A 17,229-nucleotide genomic window follows, 5' to 3' on the forward strand; every position below is an offset into this window, starting at 1 on the left:
TTCAGACGCTCGAACCGTCCGATTCCGTTTAGAGTCATAGGTAACTTCGCGCCCTCCAGATTCAACACCGTGGAGTAATGCGGGTATCGCGAACTTCTCTCGCTGTGCCCATCGACGGGGTACAGAGCGGCGACCACCGACCACGCAAAACACGCCTCGTCGTTGGATCGCACCACCGCTTTCTTCATCTGAATCTCTCGCGGCACTCGCACGTAACATCCCGCGCGTATAGGATTGTATCTGTTCACATTCACCGTTAAATCGAGTATGCTCGACAAGGCCCATCCGCTGTCGTGCTCCTGAAACTCCTCCAAAGACGCTATAATATCGCCGACGTGACTCTCGTACCACTCGTGCAGATCCGTCGTAGGTAGAAGCGGATGGTTTCACGTGGCGATAGTCTTAACGGCGATCTTATCGCCCGACACGAATTTTCCGTTGAAAGTTGTGTTCACCTTAACGCTGTGATATCGGCCCATAACGTCTCGCACGCGGCGGAGCACGGTGTCCCTGGCGTCCTCGAGAAATCGCAAGGGTTCGATGTAATCGAGATTAATCACCGCGCCGGTCAACACGCGTCTCTTGAAAGCCTCAGACCATGAGAATCCCTCGCGCGGCTCGATCTCGTCGCCACCCTCGCGTCCCTCGATGCCACCACCGTCCTCGCGTCTCTCGACACCCGCGCCCTCGCGCTCGAAACGTCGCCGTAGATCGTTCCTCGCGCCGATCACTCGCAGGATTCGAGCGACTAGTAGCGGGATTCTGTAACTCCTTAACGACGAAAATCGCAATCGTTAACTATCGATATCGATGATTATCGCAAAAGGTTATTCTGTAACTAGCAGTTATCGACAATTCTCGATAACTTGAATCGTTGAATTCCGAAAAGTGTCGAAGCCGTGTCGATGCGGTTGCGATCGATACCGGAGGTCTCGAAAGCCGTTAACGATAATCTGTGTAATCGGTAATACGTTGATGTATGTAATGTATGCATGTATGAGTAATATATGTGACATGTGACATAGTGAATTAGAAAAGTTGCTGGATAAAATATAGCTATTACGGTAATAATACGGATTGAAAGTAAGTATAAGTTTTTCTGTTCCTTGAACCTTTAACTTTTGTCTAATAGTCTCCCATAAAATAATTCTTAACTTTTTGTTTTAAGATGGCTCTTGGCTATCTTGCCTTATATTTTTATATTTAATAAGAATGGAAGATCGTATTCAACGATCCTTGAACGAAGAACACAACGACAGTTGCTGCGAGCAACAGAAGATCCATTTGATTTGACGAACAACGAATTTAGGGAGTTGTACCGCCTAACACCGGACTTAATTTTCGATCTCATCGATGCATTAGAACCTCGATTACAGTGGACAAGGATCACTGGACTGTCTACAGAAAAGAAAGTAATACAAATTATAACACCATATATTTTACAATATAATGTATATTTTTGCTTTCTTGGAAATATTTATTTTTATTTTCTTAATTTTTATTTTGAGTTTGTTGATGGTATTCATATATATTTCATATGTTATAGGTATTATCGGCAGTGAGATTTTATGCAACTGGCTGCTTTCAACGTCCTGTTGGTGAGTAATGGGGCATTTCCATGAGCCAGACATCTATCAGCAGATGTATACACAAAGTGACAGATGCGATCAACGATTTAATATTTAGACAGTGGGTACAATTTCCTATGACTCTAGGAGCCAGGCAGCTAGCGAGAATGCAATTTCAAAATGCACGTCAGCCATTTGAAGGAGCTATATGAGCAATTGACTGCACTCACGTAGCGATCCTTGCTCCCAAAGAGCATGAAGAAGCCTACGTTAATCATCATGGATATCATTCATTAAATGTGCAAATGGTAAATATTTAAATCATTGATTTGTACGTGTTTTATGTATTAATAACTAATTACAATGTTTGATCCCTTAGATATGCGACCCGAATTTAAAAGTACTAAATGTTAATGCAAGATATCCCGAAGCACGACACGATGCATATATATGGAGTGCTTCTGCAGCACGACGAGTTATGGAACGTGCATACAATCGTGGTGAACGACGAACATATCTCATTGGTAATTATTATCTTAATTTTTTATGTTAGAAATTATTACTGTAGAAAGCTTTTATTGTCGATTTATGGCACATCATACATCATTTGTATTTTACACATCGTTCGTTTCAGTACATGAATTCTTAAATTCCTTGTATTGAATCTAAATTGTATTAAAGAGCTTTAAATATTTTGTTTATATAGATGATTCAAGTTATCCATTGGAGCCATGGCTATTAACTCCTTTGCCCCGAGAGCCGGAAGGAACTCCACGTTTCGTATAACGAAGCTTTATGTAGTGCAAAAAATTGTGTCGAACGTCTTTTTGGTGTAATGAAGTCTACCTGGAGATGTCTTTCTCGACATAGGGTCTTGCAATATGAGCCTGGCTTTGCTGGAAGAATTGTCAATGCTTGCACACACACACACACACACACACACACACACACACACACACACACACACACACACACACACACACACACACACACACACACACACACACACACACACACACACACACACACACACACACACACACACACACACACACACACACACACACACACACACACACACACACACACACACACACACACACACACACACACACACACACACACACACACACACACACACACACACACACACACACACACACACACACACACACACACACACACACACACACACACACACACACACACACACACACACACACACACACACACACACACACACACACACACACACACACACACACACACACACACACACACACACACACACACAGTTCTCCATAATATGCGGATTGCTCACGGCATACTTGATGATCTTCGATGAATTTGATGACGCACATATATACGAAAATTGTGGTGAGGCTCATGATATTAATAATCCAGATAATAATGATCGTAGACCTCTTGCTATCGCACGTCGCATCCAAGATCGTTTAAGCAGAAAGATTTGGTAGATGAAATTGTACAATATATAAATGTAAATTTAAAATTAATCATCTTATACATCAGATAATTTTAGATTATTTCGATCATTTTCAATCCATTTTATTGTGATAAAAAGCAATTTGTTTTCGTTTTCTTAACTTCTATATTTATTTACAAAATGTATTGTCTAAATATATTCAATATTCTTTTCTTGTATAGATGTAAATATACAGTGTATATTATACGTGTAAATATACAGATATATTTAGGTGTAAATATAGTAGTAAAGCTTTATTGATCCCCTTAGGGTTACAATCTTCTTACAATTCTCTTATTCTTAACCTAACTTATTACTAACAAGGGGAGGACGCGACCTTGGGAACACCGATTTGAATAAAATTTTAAGTGCGTGTAGTACTCGACCAAAGAAGTTTTTGAGGAAAGTGAGAGGACGCAACGCTCAGCCGTTTTTGAAAAAAACCAAGCGAAAAATATGCCGTATCGTGTATACCGGTGAGTTTAGATTGATCGTCAAGTAAACGGTGTAGCTCGGGCGGTAAAGCCCGAGACTACTACGCTGCGGGTCACAGGTTCGATCCCGACCTGTGGTAGTTTCTTTTTTATTTTTTTTTCATTTTTTTTACGCGAAACCTGCAATATTTTTTTAAAATGAAGTAAATTTAATAAATAATTTTATTTTTTTGTTTTTATTTTCCATTACGAAAGGCAATTTAATTTATTTACGATATGTCGTTAATTTATATTCAATTTCATAAAACATTACAATTCTATATATTCTATTCGATATTAACCAAAAAAATATATCAAATAATTACGCCACTTATTAATTAATCGCGGACTTCCGTTTCCTCTTGCTTACTTCTTTATTTATTTACTTATCTATTTTCACAACTCGTCTACGCCCCCTCCTCTCTCTCTCTCTCTCTCCTCTCTCTCCCCTCTCTCTTACTCTCCCTCCTCTCCCTCTCTCTCTCACCCTCTCAATCACTCCTCTCCTCCCTTATCACCCCTACACCCCTTTCTCGTCTTACTCTTTCTAACTCCCTCATCCACTCCTCTCCCTCTCCTTCCTCTCCTAACACCAAACCCACCGCTTCCTGCCAACTACCCCCTCCCTCTGCCCATTCTCTATACTCTTCCCATACATGCTCCCACGTCTCCCCTTCCCCCCCGCATAACCTACATGTCCTTTTCTCTTCTTCTTCCCAGTATTTTCCTTTCTTCAATTAATTTCCCAGCCTAAATCTCACCACCCTCTGCCATCTGCTTTCCCCCCAGTCCTCCTTTAAGTACTCCGGTATCCCCTTCCCTTTCACCTTTCCATACCACTTGCTACCTTGAATCTCTTATTTTCCCCCATCTCTCCTTTCTCTACTTCTCCTTATCCTTGCCCTCCAGTTCTCCATACCATCCCTCTGCCCTCCTCTCCTTTTCCCACTCCGAGTCTCCCCTCCCCGTCCTGACCTCTTCCCTCATTTTCTCCCAGCACCTTCTAGCCAGCACACTCCCCTTATCTTCCTCCAATCTTTTTTCAAATCCCCATGCCCGTCGCCCTACTCTTTCCCTCAACTTTTCTCTTTGCAGTTCCTCTCTTACTAAGTATCCTGGCGTTCCTCTGTCCACTCCTAACAACCATCTCAAGTACCTCTCCTCCAATTTCTCCATTCCTTCTCTCTCCTTCCATCCCCATACCTTTACTCCGTATCCTAACACCGTTCCATACTAACCTATCACACATCCACAATCCCCTTCCCCAATCTTTCCCAAATCTTCTTTTCCCTATTCCCCATACCTGCCCCATTACTACTGCCGCCCTTCTCACCCTCTCCTTTACGTGTGCTTCCTGTCCTCCATTTTTTTGTAGCGTGTATCCTAGATACTGAAACCGTTTCACCTCCTCAATTACCTTCCCCTTCCATCGCCAATCATTTTTCTTTATCCTTCATCCCCCCTTCCTAAACCTCATAATTTTAGTTTTATTCGAATTTTAGTTTAATTCCAATTTCTTCCTCTCCAAAGACCCCTCTAATCTTTCCATCATGCTCCTCATTTCCTCTTCCTCCTCCGTCATCAACACTACGTCATCCGCATACGCCAATGTGTATATTCTTCTCTCCCCCAGTTTAGCCCCTCCCCATTTTACCCTCTTCATTTCCTCTTCCAAATCCGCTAATAATATATTAAACAACAATGGACTTAGTGGACACCCTTGCCTCACCCCCCTTGCTGTCCAAAAACTTTCCCCTATCTCCCCTCCCACCCTAACCCTACTCCTTGTCTCCCTCACTATCTCCTCCACTCTCTATCAATCCGTCCCTAACTCCCCTTTCCCTCATTGCCTCTATCATCACCCCCCTATCCACCGAATCGAATGCCGCTTTCAGGTCTATGAACATTACCACAAGCCTTCCTTTCTTTCTGCTCAGCTGCCTATTCACCAAATAATTTATTATGTATGTTATCCATAGTCCCCATCCCCTTTCTGAATCCCGTCTGATTTTCCGACAATACCCTCTTTCCCTCCATTTCATTCCTCAGCCTTTCCGCTAAAACTGTCACATACACTTTGTATATCGCTGGCATTAATGTGACTCCTCTATATTCTTCTGCCTTCACCCCCTCTCCCTTTTTTTAAATTGGTACTATTACCCCCTCCTTCTATCTCTCTGGCCATCCCTCTCCCTTCCACACCCTATTACAAAACCCCCACACCCACTCCTCCAACCCTTCTCCCCCATATTTCCATGCCTGACTCGGTAGCTCATCTATCCCTGCTGCCTTCCCATCCTTTAACATCCTTATAGCTTTCCTCACTTCCTCCATACTTAATTCTTCTTCCTCTTCCCTTTCTCCTTTTCCTCTCTCCCTTTTCCTTCCCTTAATTACTTTTCTTTCCACTCCTCCCAGTAACCTCATAAAATGCTCCTTCCACTCCTCCATCTCTATCCCATCGTTTATTCCTTTCCTCTTTTTTCTCTCTCTACTAATAATCTCTCAGACCTCGTTTTCTCTTCTTACCTCTGCCACTTGCTTCTCCCATCTATCGTTTCCCTCTTTCTTTTTCATTTCACATAATGCCTTGTATTCCCTCTTTATTTTCCTGTATTCCCCACCATTCCCTCCCTTTCTCCTCCATCCTCTTAGCTCCTTTCTTACCTCCTTCTTTTTCTCACTACATTCCTCATCCCACCATCCCCCTTTCCTCTCTGTTCCTCCCTTTAGCACCCTTTCCATCTCCCTCATTGCTTCCTTTACTTTACTCTCCATCTCTTCCCATTCTTTTCCTATTTCTTTTTTCCCCATTTCCACCCTTCCCAGTTCACTCCTGAACATTTTGCAACCCTCCTCATGCCATACTCCCCTATTACTCCTATACCTTTCTTCCTTCCCTTTTCTTCTATTTTCCCCTCCCCTTATCCATATCCATACATCCAACGGATAGTGGTCTGATTCTACTCTGTCTCCTACCCTCATTCTCTCCACTCTTTCATTTACCTCTTCCTCACCCAATACATAGTCTATTACCGTATTTCCCTTTCTCCCTGTAAAAGTATACTCCCCTTCCTCATTCTCTCTCACATTTCCATTAAATATTACCTATCCTCTTTCTTCTAAAAAATCCACCAATTTTCTTCCTTCCCCGTTTATTTTTCAATCCTTTGACTGCCTCTTTTCCCTCTCCCCTCCTATTCCTTCTTCCTCCCCGTCCTTGCATTAAAATCTCCCCCCACTATTGTTTTTATTCCTTCCTCTAATTCCTCTATCCAGTACTCCAGCTTCTGCAACATTTTTTCTATCCCTCCACTTGCGTATACCTCTATAATTTTCCATTTTTCTTTTCCCTGCCTTACCTCTCCTCCTTAACTTCCATCTTTATTCCCTTTTCCGTTAATTCCCTTCTAATTCCCATTAGCATTCCTCCCATTGCTCTTCCCCTCTTGTTCTTTCTACTTGCTAACTGCACCTCCCACTTATATCCTCTTGGTAGCCTTTCTTTTATATTCTCCCATCCTCTTTCGTCCACCCATGTTTCTGATAATACCATTACGTCCCATTCCCTCAAATCCATTCAAAAATTCCTGTCCTTATCTCTCAATCCCGCCACATTCCAAAAAGCTCCATCCATCTTCTTCCCTGTCTTTAGCCTCCTCCCTTCCCTCCTCCTTCCGTTCCCCTCTTTCTTCTCTCCTACTTTATAACTCCTTTCTCCTCCTCCTTGCCTTCCCCCTGCTCTATTCCCTTCATGTTCCCTCTTCCGTCTTTCAACACCTCCTCCTTCTCATCCCATCTCCACCAATATCCATCTATTTTTACTCTCCTATTTCCAACCCACACTCTCTTCCCTTTTTTTCCTCTATCCTCGCAAAATCCTCCAGTCTCCATCTTAGTCTTCTCTCCTCCCATGTTAAGTCCTTCATTATCCTTTCTCTCCTCCCTTTTAGAAGTATCTTCTTTCCTAGGACCTCCCACCTCTGCTCCTCATTTTCTAACTTAATCAAGACCATCTCTCTTCCCTTTTCCTTTACAAACGCAGCATCGGCCTGCTTCTGAGCAATGGATTGAAAGTTCTCCCTTGAGGAATATAATTTTTCGGACGGTGTAACTCGATTAACTACAAATAATTGAGAAATCAAAAATATAAATATAAAAAACATAAACATAAACATAAATATAAAAAAAACATTTTGAAAAACAATTTTGAAGATTATAATCTATAGAGTAAGATTTTAGCTTTACATTTTCTCGATGAAGCGAACGCATGAATGTTTTGTGAAGAACTACTTGATTCTTCTCCCTGCTTTGATATTGGAAGTGAATACGGGGTTTTTCTTGTCCTAAAAGATGAAATAGCAGTCTTTGGAGGAAGTGGCTCATTGGCGCACAGTACAATTGGACACGTTGCAATTGCACACCGTGCTATTAGACACATAAGATTGCGCACCGTTTGATTGGACACGTTACATTTGCCCACCGTTCAAATGGATACAGTTCTTTTGCGCACAGTTCTTTTGCCCACAGTTCTTTTGCGCACATTACTTTTGTCCACATTACTTTTGCCCACATTACTTTTGCGCACATTACTTTTGCCCACAGTTCAATTGCGCACATATTCTTTTCCATGCGAAGGGAGGTTCCACATGGGTTTGCAACGGGGTGAGGGTGGGCGGAGGGCGGGTGTGGGTTTATAAAACTGTGGGCAAAAGTAATGTGGACAAAAGTAATGTGCGCAAAAGTAATGTGCGCAAAAGTAATGTGGGCAAAAGTAATGTGCGCAAAAGAACTGTGGGCAAAAGAACTGTGCGCAAAAGAACTGTGCCCAAAAGAACTGTGTCCAATTGAACGGTGGGCAAATTTAACGTGTCCAATCGAACGGTGCGCAATCTTATGTGTCTAATAGCACGGTGTGCAATTGCAACGTGTCCAATTGTACTGTGCGCAAATGAAGGCTTCTCGTCTTTGGAGCCTTTCTCGATTCGCAATTAGCGAGAATCTGTGTAGCATCAGAATCTCTATTTTCACTTATATTTTCATTATGTTCTAGTGAAGAATAATCCTCATAGAAAATTAAATCATTCTCATTGTTATCTTCGAAATTAGCTGCAAACAAAAGAATATGTATATTATACATTATATATGCATAAGAATATGTATTACAACTTATCAATTTATAGAATCTATTTATAATTTAATTTATCTGGAATTTACTTATTATTATTATTATTATTATTATTTCTTACCATTTAAATACTGCGAATCTTGAGAAATTTCGTTTGGGGTATCTGTGCAAACACTTATTATTTGTGGAGTCTCTGACAAAACTGAAGTATTTCCTTGTTCAAGTTCTTCCAGCAAATTCTATATACACGGATAATAAGTACATTTGTAAAAATACTGCTTCCATCGAAATATGTTGTGACAAATATCGTGACTTCAAAAGTTTATAAACATTACCTCCTCATCAGGGATACTTTCTGCGCAATATTTACTTCCTCCGACATACTCGGCTCCTATTATTCCAATCACACGTAGTTCAAGTTCAGTCAGTTCAGGTTGCATGATAGCTTTATTGCCCGTTAACCCCTTTGCCTTCCGCAAATCTTTTGCTTTTATTGAAGTGCGACTTTTAAAGTCCCTCCAAACCTTAAACATATAAATAAACCCACATGTTATACAGAAGATTTTGTGTATAAGCACTAATATTAATTAGGATAAAAATTAGAAATATTCCCAGTAAATGTTACATATATAATGTTATACATATTATTATTATAGGTATGTTATAGAAATATTTTATATTATTAGATGTTATATAAATATTTTATATTATTAAATATATTATAGGAATTATACTATTAGATATATTTTAGAACATATTTAAATATATGTGCATGCATATATTCATACCACTTGCCATTGTTTAACCGTTTTTGTCGCTCCTTGAAAGGAATTAAGTTCATTTGCTAATTCTGTCCACTTTTTCTGCTTCTTCTTTTCCATGTAGAGCATTAAATTTTCCTTCCGCGAGATCCTTGTTTAAAAAAAATAATTTATCGTTTTTGTTAACTGTAAATGTGATGCCCTTGCAGTTCTTGTTTTTTTGCTGTAAAATAAAAGTCATTAAATTTTGTCATATGTAATTTGTATATTGTATATATTTTATATTTATCAAAATACATACTTATAGATATGTGATTTTCCAATTGATGAAGTTGCTTGTGTTTGCACTTCGTTAAAATTAAAAATCACAAACTAATCTGTAAAAGATTAAGGGAGAAAGCAAAGCTAAATATTCTTTCCGAAAGAAAAATCATTCGATATTTTCCGGAAAGATTTAAGGATGATGGACTTATTATAAACATATAATACAACCACTATATACACTATATTTATTTACAACAGTCTTGCTCGAGAATTTTATTCTGTTGTAAATAAACAGCGAGAATTTTATCTGCGAGACACTCGACAGCGGCTATTCTCTCTCGCTTCCCACCAACGATAACTCAACTCAGAGTTACCACAATGCTAAGGCGTTCATAAATTCCCTCAAAAGTGACTAGATTTTAACTGCTTAAAATATGACGACGCTGCACATCTATCGAATTATTTTGATGCATCTGTAACGAATTTTGCATCGATTATAATCGTTAAGGCCACGTTACAGAATCACCTATAATTACGATCGTCGGTCGCGCAAGCGAAAATTGTCGGTAGCTAACGATACCGATTGTAGTCGGTAAAGAGTTACAGAATCCTACTACAGAGAGGAGATCGTCCCCGTCGAGATTAGTTGACGCGCGTCTCGACACCTCTCGCGCAACATCGCGAGACACTCGTCGCATCGTCTCACCCACGCGCGATAGTCGTCCGTCACGCGCGTTCTCGAGCACTCGGCACTCCTCCTCGCGCATGGTCGCATCCTCTCCTCTCCTATCCTCTACGACGAATCGTCGTCGTCGTCGTTTCTCTCTCCTCCGCGGGGCCTTATCCACAGAGTCTCGCTCCGCGAATCCACGGGCACTTCGAACTCGCGAATCGCGCGTCTTCGACGCGTCCCGGTCGCCCGTATCTCTCCGGCGCTCAATCTCGCAGCTCTTCCGCTACGCCACGACCGTCTCTATCCACAGCTCTTCGCGCGAGTCTCGAAGACCGATCGCTCGTCTCGTCGAATAGATCGCGACGCTCCACGCAGCCTTCTCCTTCAACACTCTAGCGTAGCGATCGATCGGTAGATCGACGTACTCTTCGTTCATAGTACTTCACCCGTCAAACTCGTAGCCAAAAAGCGTTCTCTTGCGAAACGGGTACATGCGTCCGTCGCCACCTCGATTGTATCGCAACGATTGCCCGCGTTATCCTCGGGCTGTTCGACCAGACACTCGCCCGGTGGATACTCGAACGGTTGCGGTTTCCTATCATGGGAAAATAAATAACCATTCGGGTATTTAGCGTGATACCAATTCATAAAATTAATGTTGTGAATAAACGCTCTCCCACTGTTAGACAGAGCCGTCGCGACCTACAACTCCTCGCGCGAACTGTGCATTTGAATAGATCTTCTCCGGTGATACGTCGCGACGTTCCATCGCGCGCTCTCCTTCAACTCGACATCGTTCTCTATCGGACGCTCCAACTTTTCATTCAAAAATTTCTCGTATACTCTCCGGCCGACGGACTCGTTCGCCTACTGTCGACGGTAGAGGCGACTTCGGTGGAACTTACATCGTCGTCGCCGCCGTCATTCATACTTCGTTTTTCCTCCCAATCTCTTCGTCGAAAGAACGACCTATGTACGAGTACGGCGACATCGAATAGCGACTTCGCGTCGATCGACGGCGCGTGTGCGCGCTTCGAAAAATCGTCACATCTTTATACGTTTGTTCGAACGACGATAACGTCGCGCGAACGGGAAAAAAATTCTCCCGCGCGGTCGATTCGGCGGTTACACGGTTTTTTCCTTCGGAAACGGCGAATCCGTTGAAATACCGCATTCGTCCGAAATCGACGCGTGTTATCGCGCGTGCATTTCTCAGCGCGACGCCTCCGAGAGAGAAAACAGAGACGGAAGCGTCGCCGCGAATCTCGCGCTCGTCTCGCTCTCGTCTCGCGCGAGTAAATCCGAGCGAGATTTCTCTCCCTCTCTCGCGTTATCGCGTTGAGAAGGAGAGATAAACGACGACTCCCGGAAAAAAAACGTGCGTAAATGCGAAATCGCGCGTGCGCGTGCGCGTGGCGAAGTCTTCGCTTCTCTGAGCAAATCCCTCCCCCCGCCGTCTAATTGGTGCGCTCTCCATCAATCGAGAAATAAATGGAAGATCGACGACCTTCGTCGACGAGAGACACCGCTATTCGCAACGTGCTCTCCCGATAGATCGTGTATTTATAAACAAAAATAGATTTAGGTTAAGCGGAATACGAGCGACGGGTTGAGATGCGGCGAAGTCGTATCCAACGTCAGGGACACGACGAGTCGACGGAAACGTCGGTGGTCGCCTATCGCTTATCGTTCTTTCCTAAACTCGCGCGACTAAGACGTCGCAAATTGACGGAAACGTCCGCGATCACATATCGCGCGCGCTTAACGCGCCGTATCTAGGGACGCTCCTGACGCGTCGTATCTAAAGACGAACGCGCGCTCCATCCCCCTCTCGCTCTCGCTACCCCCATCCCTCTCGCTCGCTCTCCCGCTCGCGCCCTCTCCCCTCACCCCGCCCTCCGCCGCGCGCCCTCTCTCCCCTCACCCCGCCCTCCGCCGCGCGCGCCCACCTTCCGCGGCGTGACGTCACGACTCGCGCCGTTTACCCACCCGACGGCGAGCGGCTCCCCTCGTCCTACTTACCCCCCCCCCCACGCTTCCCCTCTGCCGACACCCTGCCCCTCAGATATCTTTCTATCTCTCTCGCTCTTACGACGCTCTCTCACACCAATGGAAAAAGTGGTTCAGTAATGGCACCTCCTCCCTACTCTTGGCGTATTTTTTTTACCTTTGTAAGGTTTTTTTAGAGGGATATGATTGTTTTAGATTGCGGCGCGGCACGCCCCTGCCCTGTCCGGCGGTTGTTTTCCGGGCGGCAGCTTCCGGCTGTTGTTCGGCCGGGAACAAAACGGTGCATCATTACAACTGTAGTACACCTGTATGCCGCCGCAGTTGCGAAGAAGTGTCTACCCGCTATCTATTAATTAAGCTACCTATTAATTACCTAATATGTCAATAAATAATATATAGTTAATATTTTTGTTCAATTTATTGCGCTTTACCTCCTCATGAGTCCAATCTTCTATAAACACCTTGTATACATATTTGGCTCAGAAACCTATTGTTACGTCCAGGCCCGAGGAAGGATGGGCCGAAGGAAGGACGTAACACTTGTATCCCGAGAACAGGTGCCTTAAGGGCAGATGTCTCGGGTCGAGCGAGCCTGCGGGAGAGCCAAAGATAGGTCAACGACCGCAAGGGTCGATCTTACGCTATTTCTGGTCCGAATTTTTAGTAAAGGAACTTAATCCTTTTTACTCGGGACGGGACCAAGTGCGATTCAGGAGCGTGGGTGATGAGAGGGATCGATTGAGTTGAACGCGGAAGAATAAATTTAAATGAATTATTGTACATTATAAAGAAAGGTTATATAAAAATTTTAATCATAAATCGATAGGATCTAATACATAATTCTGTAATAATATTAAGTGAGTATGTGTGTGTGTGTGTGTGTGTGTGTGTGCGCGTGCGTGTGCGCGCGCGCGAGACGAAGAGGATCTAATCGAAATCAGGACGTTACCTTTCCCGTAGGTATTCTATAAGAAAGGCGATGGACTTATCGGTAAAAGGAGTAAAACAGGGGATGGAAATATTGGGAGAAGCGGTGCTGAGAAAAGCCTTAAGGCTGAGAATGTGTATGGGACCAGGTCCCAAGGTGAAATAACCTGGCAGAATGGGATCTGTGTATTCAGGATAGCTCAAGGAGAGAATTATTGCGACAGTTCGATCGCTAAGATTGATTGAGGAGAAAATAGGGGGAGGAAGAGCGGGAGGAGAGTCGGGAGCTGCTTCGTGGGGTGAAGAAGGAAAGGGCGACAATGGCGAAAAGTCAGGCGGATGATCGGGTTCCGGTCGTACACGGGAGAATAACTGGGAGCAAGGGTTCCAGGAGATAGATACGGAGAGTAATTGGGAGGAGAGGTTTGAGGGGGGAGATACGAGGAGTCTCGCGTATTTTCTTGGATGTTACTCAAGAAGATTCGGGTGATAGGAAGATTCGTGTTTAATTCGTTTAAATCTAATGTAAAGGAAGGGTCAGCCACAGCCCGAGCCAGTAGTCTGCGCGTTCGGCGATTGCGACGGTATCGGAGTCGCTTTGCCTTGGCTTTAGTGGATTTTCTCGAAGCGGGTTCCACTAGGGAAGCGATTGTAATAAGTAAAGAGAAGAAAAAGGAGGGAGGTCGTAAACAAAAAAAAACTTACTATTTGTTTTAGAGAACGCGATTGCGGTCAGCGCTGGCTGGTGGTGGTTGTTGCTGGGCTCTTGGCGTCGAGGATGTCAGGATACTTGCACTGTTATTTAGTTGCAAACACGTACTGGCTGGATGGGGTTACTGACTGTTTTTGCTAATACTATTAATCCCGAGATTTTCGGGAATGCAAAGATTTTCAAAGAATGCGGAGATACTGAATGAATAGCTGATTAACTGAATAACTGATTAATAATTAAGAATACTTAAGAATGCTGATTTGTTCGAAGTTCGCGCTTATATATCGTTTTTTGGATTACCCTCTCCTAAGGTGAGGAGCTAGGGAAGTTAACGAATAGAAACTCTCATTAGATTTCCATCGTCTCTTCCCTGCCCCTTCTTATGAGCGTTTAGAACAAATGTAACAAATCAGAATTTTATTACATTCGTTCGCGAATAGGAGAGCATCTTCCAAAACGGGGAGACCTAGGATTCTCAGTATCGGAGGTGGCAGTAATTTATGTCTTGCAGGATGCGTCTGCTAAAAACAAGGGGTGACTCTTACTACCCCCTTGAAATTAAGATAGGTACGTGTGTCGCGTCGCGACATCCGGTCACTCGCGTTTTCATGAATAGTTTCTTTTATTTTCTATAGCTTCTTTAGATTTTATGAGTTTTCAAGTAATCGGAAAATATCAAATTCGGCTGACTGGCTGGCGCCTTGACTGTGACCGGATGCTACTCTTTATGATTTTATAGCCCGTTAATATCTGGCTGTCGTTTTTGGAGCACTTACTGAGAATCCTATTCCAATTTAACTGACATTAACGATTTTTTTGAAAGTCATGCACGTGTGCGCCAGTTATGGGAAAGAAAAGAATCGTGAAGTCCCTTGGACGTAACACTATAATACAGTGTGTTTCAAAATGATTCATCCGATTTCACAGGGCTATAACTTTGAAATGAATGAAGATAGAACCTTCGGGTAAATTTTAATATACATATAAGAATACCAAGTTTAAGAATACCAAGTTTTCACAAATGTTCAATGTGCCCTCCACCGGACGCATGGCATACGTCTAAACGGTAGTCAAACTCGTAAACCCGTAATGTCGACGGAAATCACGCTGCAATTGTAACTGACTCATACTTGTTGAAACGGAGAATACAAAACGCTTTTTGTTGCTGTGTTGTCACCATCTTGACGCATACTGAACGTGCGCGCTAGCAGTACCAAAGTACCAGCTGTAGCGGCATCAGGGCGACTACCGGCAACCAAGTGAACCGGCAACATCCAACATGCGCCACGGAAAACTTGACGTTTCGATATGTAGTTTCACATTTGCCGCGAGGTTCTACCTTCATTCATGTATAAGTTACAGCCTTGTGAAATCGGATGAATCATTTTGAAACACGCTGTATATACCTAAAAGAACAAGAACGCAAGCAAAAAAGGGATAAAGAGAAACATATAAAGATATTTAATATAAAATATTTTTGGATCTTGAATCTGGACCTGTCATCAATCAAGAAATACATCCAACGTTCGATTAACTGTGCTAATGTCGTAGAGAGCCACTATGCGGCAAAAACAAGAATCATACGTTTGTCCGAAAGAGATTAAGGAGACTAACACGTTTCTTAATCAATATAATTATATCAATATAATTATATTTTCTGTTTTGGACTTTACATCAGAATATCTCCTTTTACAAAGGACAAAAATGAAGATACTTTTCTTATATAAATGAAACTCTCAAGCTATCCATTAAGCTTATTAAAAACTTAATCGGTTCAGCCGTTACTGAAATCCGATAATTCTATAAGGTCTTAAGGGGATTCTAAAGCGACGGGCGAACTCCGACGGATTAGCGCCCCCATCTAAACGTAACTAAAAATGTTGATAATATCGATAATATCGACATTTTTAGTTCCGCCATTACCGACATTATTATTGAAACATGCATAATATAATAGAAAATGCAATCTTTTGCATTGCGCACAATATATTGAAATGAGATAATATCATATTTTTATTTATACAGGGCGATCCTGAAAAACGTTGTCTTTAAAATGACGTATTCCTGACACCATTCTAAGACAATTTTTCCTTTACCAAAATTTGATTTGAAGCGTAGTTTTTGAATTATGAGCAAAAATAGTTAGTAAATCACGCGTCGGGTACAGAAGGCAGGCAGGAGCGGCGCGGCGTGCCGCGAGCGCGGGCGCAGCTGACCGCCCGACGGGTGATTATCACCGCATGAGTCGCTAACTATTTTATCTTATAACATAAAATTATGCTTTAAATAAAATTTTGGTAAAGAAGAAAATGTCTTAGAATTACGTCAGAAATACGTGTTCCTTAAAATAACGTTATTTTAATAATGAAAAGTTGTTCCGGATCGCCGGCCGTCCGACGTTGCAATCAGCAGACATTCGCGAATGTCGCGGACGCTAATTAGTGATTGGTCGCGGGAGGCGAGGAGGGGCATAGACCCCCAGCGAAGATCGTATAAATTAGACGCACGATCGATGATGCAATCAATAAGCCTGCGATCAAGACGAACGTTTTGCGAAAATTTTCTGCGAAACGTCGATCGAGATCCCAGATATTCCTCTCGTGTGATATTCAGCGATGAATCGCTATTCACTCAAGAAGGAATTTTTAATATGCATAATATGCACTTTTGGAGCGAAGAAAATCCCAGAGTCACGCGATTTCGAAATTTTCAAACTCGTTGGAAGATTAATGTATGGGCTGGAATAATGGGCACTGAAATACTTGGTCCAGTTATTCTTCCAGATATTTTAACTGGAAGAACCTACGTCGATTTATTAACAGAAAATCTACCACATTTCTTAGAAGATGTGCCATTATTTGAAAGAAACGATATTATCTTCCAACAAGACGGTGCTGGGCCACACAACGCCAGGATCGTTACGAATTATTTAAACGAGAATTTTCCCGGACGCTGGATGGGTCGGTACGGCCCGATACGTTGGCCCGCAAGATCTCCGGATCTCAATCCTCTAGATTTTTTCTTATGGGGATACTGCAAGGAAGTAATTTATAAAACGCTTCCCGAAGATATTGAAGATCTGGAGACAAGATTACGATTCGTTATTTGGAATATTGTCGAAGAAATAATGGAAAACGTCGAAAGAAACTTATTAAAACGCATGAGAGCTTGCATTAGGATGGATGGCGGGCATTTTGAGCATCTGCTTTAAAATTTTTTTTAGTCAATCC

At 42.6% G+C, this 17,229-nt stretch overlaps 2 pseudogenes; both read right to left on the reverse strand.

Moving 5' to 3' along the window:
* Positions 1-6,029: 6,029 nt before the first annotated feature.
* Positions 6,030-7,080, reverse strand: LOC145974256 (uncharacterized; annotated as a pseudogene).
* A 265-nt stretch (positions 7,081-7,345) lies between these two features.
* LOC145974257 (uncharacterized) lies at positions 7,346-10,786 on the reverse strand (annotated as a pseudogene).
* Positions 10,787-17,229: the final 6,443 nt, after the last annotated feature.

Source organism: Camponotus vicinus, unplaced genomic scaffold (assembly GCF_025532165.1).
Source record: "Camponotus vicinus isolate PSW18456_S1 unplaced genomic scaffold, iyCamVici1.0 SCAF_7, whole genome shotgun sequence".
Taxonomy (NCBI): Eukaryota; Metazoa; Arthropoda; class Insecta; order Hymenoptera; family Formicidae; genus Camponotus; species Camponotus vicinus.